This window comes from Natrix helvetica (genome assembly GCF_964273705.1).
Source record: "Natrix helvetica genome assembly, chromosome: 1".
Taxonomy (NCBI): Eukaryota; Metazoa; Chordata; class Lepidosauria; order Squamata; family Natricidae; genus Natrix; species Natrix helvetica.
This window is the reverse complement of record NC_138548.1, coordinates 190,013,454-190,020,833: the sequence shown is the minus strand read 5'-3', so window position 1 is coordinate 190,020,833 and position 7,380 is coordinate 190,013,454. Positions and strand designations below refer to the sequence as shown.

The 7,380-nt window shown below is 32.0% G+C and overlaps 1 protein-coding gene across 1 annotated transcript in view; it reads right to left on the bottom strand.

The window, feature by feature from the left end:
* Window positions 1-463: 463 nt before the first annotated feature.
* The window catches only part of RBM44 (RNA binding motif protein 44), a 164,570-nt gene continuing 157,653 nt past the window's right edge, over window positions 464-7,380 (bottom strand). Inside the window, exon 14 of the mRNA XM_081967047.1 lies at window positions 464-748. The gene's annotated coding sequence lies outside the window, so the exon portion shown is untranslated. The remainder of the gene's footprint in view (window positions 749-7,380) is intronic.

The following is a 7,380-nucleotide window of genomic DNA, read 5'->3' as shown; positions in this document are numbered from 1 at the left end:
TCCCCATTTATTATTACTTTTGCTGTTTGTATCAAATATATTGTTTCTATCATCTTTGTGAAGTTATCTCCAAATCTCATCATTTTTAACTGTAGTGATAAACTGCCAATTTAAATTGTCAAAAGCCTTTTGTGCGTCTAGAAAAAACAATGCTGCTTGTTTCCCTGGGTATTCTTTGTAATATTCTAATGTGTTCATAATTACTCTCTTATTATTTTTTAACTGTCGTTTCGGCAAAAAACCATTTTGATCTGTGTGGATAATTTCATTTAGTATTTTTAAAATTTGCTCTGCCACTATTGATGTGAGATATCTGTATTCAATAATGTCTGTATAGTCTGTATTCAATAATGAAATTGGTCTGTAATTTATTATTTGTTGATGGTCCAAATCTTCTTTTGGGTATAAGTGTTATATACTCTTCCCTCCATGTTTTTGGCATATTAGCTTCTATAAGTGCTTCGTTATATAGGTCTAACATCACTGTCTCTATTGGCTCTTGTATGTTTTTATAAAATTCTACAGGTATACCGTCTGGGCCCAGTGTTTTATTGTTTTTCTGTTTCCTCAGTGCTTCTGTTAATTTTATCATTGTGATTTTCCTGTTTAACATTTCTCTTCTCTTCTCAATTCTTTGTAGATATTTTTTGTTAAAATATTGTTCAATATTCTCTTGCAATATGTTTTCTTTGCTATATAATTTTTTGAAGAAGTTCTGCACTATATATTTGGGTTGGCATGCCTTTATCTGGAACGGGAAAGACAAAACTCATGGTTACTTTCAAAGACATCAAATTAGAAACGCCAACTTCTAACAGAGTCAAAAATTAAAAGAAAACACTAAAACAATAAAATTCCAATTTGGTAATCCACTATGGAAGCATTGATCCATCCAAACATACAAACAAAATAATAAAATATGAAGAAATATTAGACAATCAGGAGAGGTTAAAAAGCCAAGAATTAAAAAATGAGGGAAGAGATATAGACTGGTGGCCATACCTACAAATACAGGCAATATACAAAAAAGATAGAGACAGATTTTATAAGGAGCCACAAGAATTAGATAAAATTCTACAGGGAACCGAAGAGAAATTGATTAAAAAATATATCACTACTTTTTAAGATTTAAGATAGAAGAAGTAGTGAAAGAAACAATGATAACATGGGCGACAAATTTCGGATATACTATAGAATTGGCAGAATGGGAAAAAATTTGGGAAACAAACTATAAATTAACAATGGCAATGGCATACAGGGAGAACATATATAACATGTTCTACAGATGGCAATCACCACTGGCGAGAATTGCAAGTATGTCCCCGGAATGCTCACCAGCCTGCTGGAAGTGCAATCAACAACATGGAACGTACTATCATATGTGGTGGATGTATGCATCTGCAAAAAAATACTGGACAAAAATAAAAGATTGGCTGGAAGAGATCACTGCACATCAAATAGAACCAAAATCGGAACTATTTCTATTCGGAATAATAAAGGGGAATTATGAGAAAAGTATCAAATACCTAATTCTACACATAATTACGGCAGTAAGAATCTCATATGCACAGAATTGGAAAAATAAACACATACCAATGGAAGAAAACATAATAAAAAAAATATTGGAATGTGCTTAAATGGAAAGGCTCACGAAAGAGCTAAAAGACAAAAAGGAATCCAAATATTACTCAGTATGGGACATGGTATAATTGGCTAGAGGAAAGAGGGGAAAAAAGTAGGAAAGTAATAAAGAGAAGAAAGATCAAGAAACTACAAAACAAATACAAAACCGGATAATGAATAAGAGGTGGAAACAAGATTACCTAAATCCTTTTTTGATATGATGGACAATTTTGAATTGAGAGATATTTGGAGGGAACGGAATGTTAAAGAATGGGATTTCACATTTTTTTCTGATAGGCATCAATCCTTTTTTAGAATTGATTTAATACTAATTACAAATGACTTTTTTTCCAGGGTGAAGAAGACTAAGATATGCCCGAGAACTTTAACAGATCACAACCCGGTTTGGATGGAATTTGAATATGGAGACCGACCTAGGAGGTCTTGGAGATTAAATGAAAATCTATTTAGATATGAGAAAAATGTTACAGAATGTAAAAAACTATTGAAAGAATATTTTGCTTTTAATATGCATAAGGGGATATCTATGGAAATGGTTTGGGACGCAAGTAAAGCATACATGAGAGGTGTTTTAATAAATTTGAATAATATTTATAGGCGCAGACAAAGGGAGAAACAAAGGGAATTAGAGGAAGAGATTTAAAAAAAAGAACAGGAGTTAATGTCTAAACCAGATGATAAGAAGACAAAAGAGGTAATTACCTTATTACGAGGGCAGTTTAATATGTTGATGTCGGACCAGATAGCCACTAATCTTCTATATGCTAAACACAACACTTTTTGCAATGCCAATAAACCAGGTAGATGGTTAGCATACATGTTAAGGAAAAAACAAAAATCTCGCATTATAAAGAAAGTAGAATACAAAGCCAAAAAAAGTTTTTCAACAGGATATGATTAAAAAGACTTTTTTAGAATTTTACACCAGATTGTATGCTGGTGACAAAATACAAGGTTCAGACATAGACAGATATTTGGAGAAACAGAAAATTCCTATACTCACAGATGAGCAAAGGGGAAGATTGAATCAACTTGTAACTACAGAGGAAATCTTCCTGGCAATTAAGCAGTTAAAAACTGGCAAGGCTCCTGGCACAGATGGCTTGACAGCAGTTTATTATAAAAAGTTACAACTAGAAATGGTGGAACCTTTTAGGGAATTATATAATAAAATCCAAATGGAAGGCAGGGTTCCACCATCCTTGAAAACAGCCTTTATTTCCTTGATTCCAAAAGAAGATCAGGATCCTACCCAGCCAAAAAACTACAGGCCTATTTCATTACTTAATATAGATTATAAAATTTTTGCTAAAATATTGGTAAACAGGTTAATGCCAATTGTGCAACAAACGATTCATAATGATCAATCTGGTTTTATACAGGGGAGACAAATGAAAAGCAATGTAAGACAAATTATCAATATAATGGAATATTTGGGAAAGAATAACCAAGTCCCGTCAGTGCTTTTATTTTTAGATGCGGAGAAAGCATTCGATCAAGTCAATTGGCAATTTTTAATAAAAATATTACAAAAGATGCAGTTCAGAGAGCATTTCATGAAATCTATTAAAGCAATATACCAGAAACAGACAGCACAAATTATAGTTAATGGAGGCTTAACAGAATCTTTTAAAATTGAAAAAGGAACAAGACAGGTGTGTCCCTTGTCTCCATTATTGTTTATTTTAACCTTGGAATTGTTGTTGAATAGATACGTGGGTCTGACGAACTACAAGGAATTAAGTTTAGGCATTATGAATACAGAGTAAGAGCATTTGCAGATGACTTGGTTGTAACTTTAACCCAGCCGGGGGAATCAGTACAGGTTTAATGAATATAATTAATCAATATGGTCAAGTATCTGGGTTTAAAATAAATCTAGGGAAGACAAAGATGATAGTTAAAAATATGACTATAAATCAAAAAGAAGAATTAGAAAGAGTAACAAGATGTGAGATAGTAAAAAAGGTTAAATATTTAGGAATTTATATTACAACTTCAAATGGGAAATTATATAAGTACAATTATGGCATAAAATACAGATAGAAATGAATAAATGGAAAAAACTACAATTGTCTTTGTTGGGAAGCATAGCAGCAATTAAAATGAATGTTTTGCCTAAGTTTCTATTCTTCTTTCAAATGATACCAATACTTAAAAAAGACGCAAATTTGGAAGAATGGCAGAAAGGTATTAACAATTTTGTTTGGGAAGGGAAGAAACCGAGAATAAAACTTAAAATAATGCAAGATATACGCGAAAGAGGAGGCTAGAATATTGAATATTGAGGGTTATGATCTGGTATATGGTTGGCATGCTTATCTAATATATGACAAGAAGGTGGATAAGATTTTTAAAAGTCATATTTTTTTTCTGTAATAATTTTTTATTGTTTTTGTCTTTTTATCACATATTACAATCTTTATATCAACAGTTTGTACAATGTTACATCGTCATATCTATGTATGTTTTCCTCTCTTTACCATATATTACAATCCTTATGTCATCTTATCTATACATTTTTATGATATTTTACATATTTACCTACTTTTATATACAGTTCTATGTTTATTTATGTATATTGTTTTCGGCTTAATTGTTTTTCTTATTATCCAACCATTCATACCACTTATTCCAAATTTCGTAGTATTCCGATTCTTCTTTGCCCTTTAATTTTAGGGATAATTTGTCCATCTCTGCACAATCCAAGGTTTTTTTTTATCACTAATTCGTCTGGCGGTGTATTATTTTGCTTCCAGCATTGGGCGAAGGCAATTCTAGCTATAGTTAATATATGTATTACTAGATATATTTTTTTTGTGTGTAGTTCCCTTTAATTATTCCTAGTAAGAAGGTTTCGGGTTTATACTTTATTTGTTCCCCCATAATTTCTTGTGCCCACTTCCAGATTCTTTTCCAATATTTTTGCGATTCCGGACAGGTCTACAACATTTGGTAGTAGGTCCCTTGTTCTTTTTTACATTTCCAACATATCGGTTTCAGTGTTGGGTACATTTTTGCCAATCTTGTTGGTGGTAGGTGCCAACGATAAAACATTTTATATATATTTTCTTTCAGTGTTGCTGATCTCGTTAATTTATAATTTATATTCCAAATTTTTTCCCAATCCGCTAGATCTATATTATAACCAAAATTTTTGGCCCATGCTATCATACATCCTTTAACTATTTCTTCTTCTAAGTTTATTTTTAACAAATATTTATACATTTTCGTTATAAATTTGTTTTCTGGGCCAATTAAGATTTTGTCTATTTGTTGCAGTTCCGTATATATTCCATATTCTTTTATATCTTTTTTATATCTTGATTGTAATTGGAGGTATGGCCACCAATCTATATTGATATTGTTCTCTTTTAGTTCTTGGTTCGTTTTCAGATTCCCCTTGTTATCTAAAATTTCACTATACCTAACCATTTTTGATAGATTTAGCGTATTGGGGTGTAACATGGCTTCCATGGTGGAAAGACTTGCCCGTATTTTCATATAGTGTTTTGCTTTAATTTTGTTCCAGACCTGAATCAATGCTTCTCTAATGTAATGTCTATGGAAATATTTTTGCTTCTTTTTACTCTCTTCCCATAAGAAAAAGTGCCATCCTGTTTGCAGGTCATGGCCTTCTATTGCTAATATTCTTTTGTTTTTTAAATTTATCCAATCTTTAATCCAAATTAGTGCTGCTGCATTGTAGTAGAGTTCCCAGTCAGGTAGCGCCATACCACCTCTGCTTCTATCGTCCTGTAATGCTTTCAGTTTTATCCTAGCTTTTTTCCCTTGCCAGATGAATTTTAGTATTATTTTATTGAGTTCGGTAAAAAAAAATTTCTCTAGTTTTATGGGGATCGTTTGAAATAGATATAGGACTCTTGGTAGTATGTTCATTTTTATAGTTGCTATTTTCCCTAATAGCGATAGTTGTAATTTCCCCCATAATTCTAGGTCTTTTTTTATTTGTTGCACTAATTTTGTGTAATTATTTTCTTTTATGGTTGAGCACTTTGCAGTTAGCCATATTCCTAAATATTTGACTTTCTTTACTACCTGGAGTCCTATTGTTTTTCTAATTCTTTGTTCTGTTTTTCCTTCAGATTTTTGGTTATTATTTTGGTCTTTTCTCAATTAATTTTTAGTCCTGCCACATCTCCATAATTTTCTAGTTCTTGCATTAACTTATTCCCTGTTTCTAATGGATCTTCTATAATAAATACTAAGTCATCTGCAAAGGCCTGTATTTTGTATTCTTCATTTTTAATTTTGGTTCCTCTTATTTCCTGGTTTTTTCTAATTCGTATCAGAAGGCTTTCTAGCGTCAAAATAAAAAGCAGAGGTGATAGTGGGCAGCCCTGTCTTAGTCCTTTCGTTATTTCAAAGGACTCTGTATTTTCCCCATTTAATAGTATGTTTGACTTTTGGGTGGAGTATATTGTTTCTATTAATCTTTCAAATTTATTTCCTAAATTCATCTTTTTAATTTGTTGTTTCATGTATTGCCAATTTAAATTATCAAATGCCTTCTGTGCATCCAGGAATACAAGTGCCACTTGTTTCCCTGTATGCACCTCATAATACTCCAAGATATTAGCTATTATTCTGGTATTGTTTCTAATTTGTCTTGTTGGGAGAAATCCATTTTGATCTGGGTGTATGTAGTCATTTAGTAATCTTTTTAGTCTCTCCGCTATTATTGTTGCAAATATTTTATAGTCCACGTTCAGCAACGAGATTGGCCTGTAATTTTGAATTTGGTTTTGGTCTGTACCTTCTTTATATATTAATGTAATGTATGCTTCCCTCCATGTGTTCGGTATTTTTGCTTTCATCAATGTTTCGTTATACATCTCCAGCATTAGGGGTTCTATTGATTCATTCAGATCGTTTATCGTTTTGTACCATTCTGCTGGGAATCCATCTGGGCCTGGTGTTTTATTATTTTTCTGTTTTTGAATTGCCTGTTTCAGTTCAATATTTGTTATTTGTTTCGTTAGCATTTCTTTCATCTCTTCCGGTATTACTGGGGGTTCTTCTCTGTTTAAATATTCTTGTATTTGTTTGTCATCTATTTGTTCCCCCTTATATAACTTCTCAAAATATTTATGTACAATCTTTTTTCCCCCTTCCATTGTGTGTTGTAATTCACCCGTTTCCTCTTGGAGTTGATATATTAATCTTTTTTCTCTTTCTTTTCTCAATCTATAAGATAGCCACCTTCCTGGTTTATTTGCTTGCTCAAAATTTTTTTGTTTTGTTAGTTTTAAGTGTTTTACTATTTCTTCCTGGACTAGTATGTTTAATTTGTGTTTCGCTAGCACCCAATCTTTTCTAATTTTGTCACTTTGTGGTTTGCTTTGGAGTTCTTTTTCTAGGTTCTCAATTTCCTTCTCTAGTACTTTCTGTTGTGCCCATTTTCTTTATTTCTTTTTGCTGAATAAGCTATAATGATTCCTCGAGTGTAGGCTTTCATAGTATCCCATAGGTTTTGTATTGATGTCTGTTCTTTTGTGTTTTCTTTGAAAAATAGTTCCAACTCACTCTTACACTTTTGGATAAATTCTTTTTCTTTTAATATTTGCAGATTTAATGTCCATCTTCGTCTAGTTTTTTTTCCCCTTTCCAGATTATTTTAATGGGGTTATGGTCTGCCCAGGTGTTTGGTAGTATTTCAATTTTATATACTTCTGCCCCGATTTCCCCATTCATCCATGCCATGTCGATCCGTGA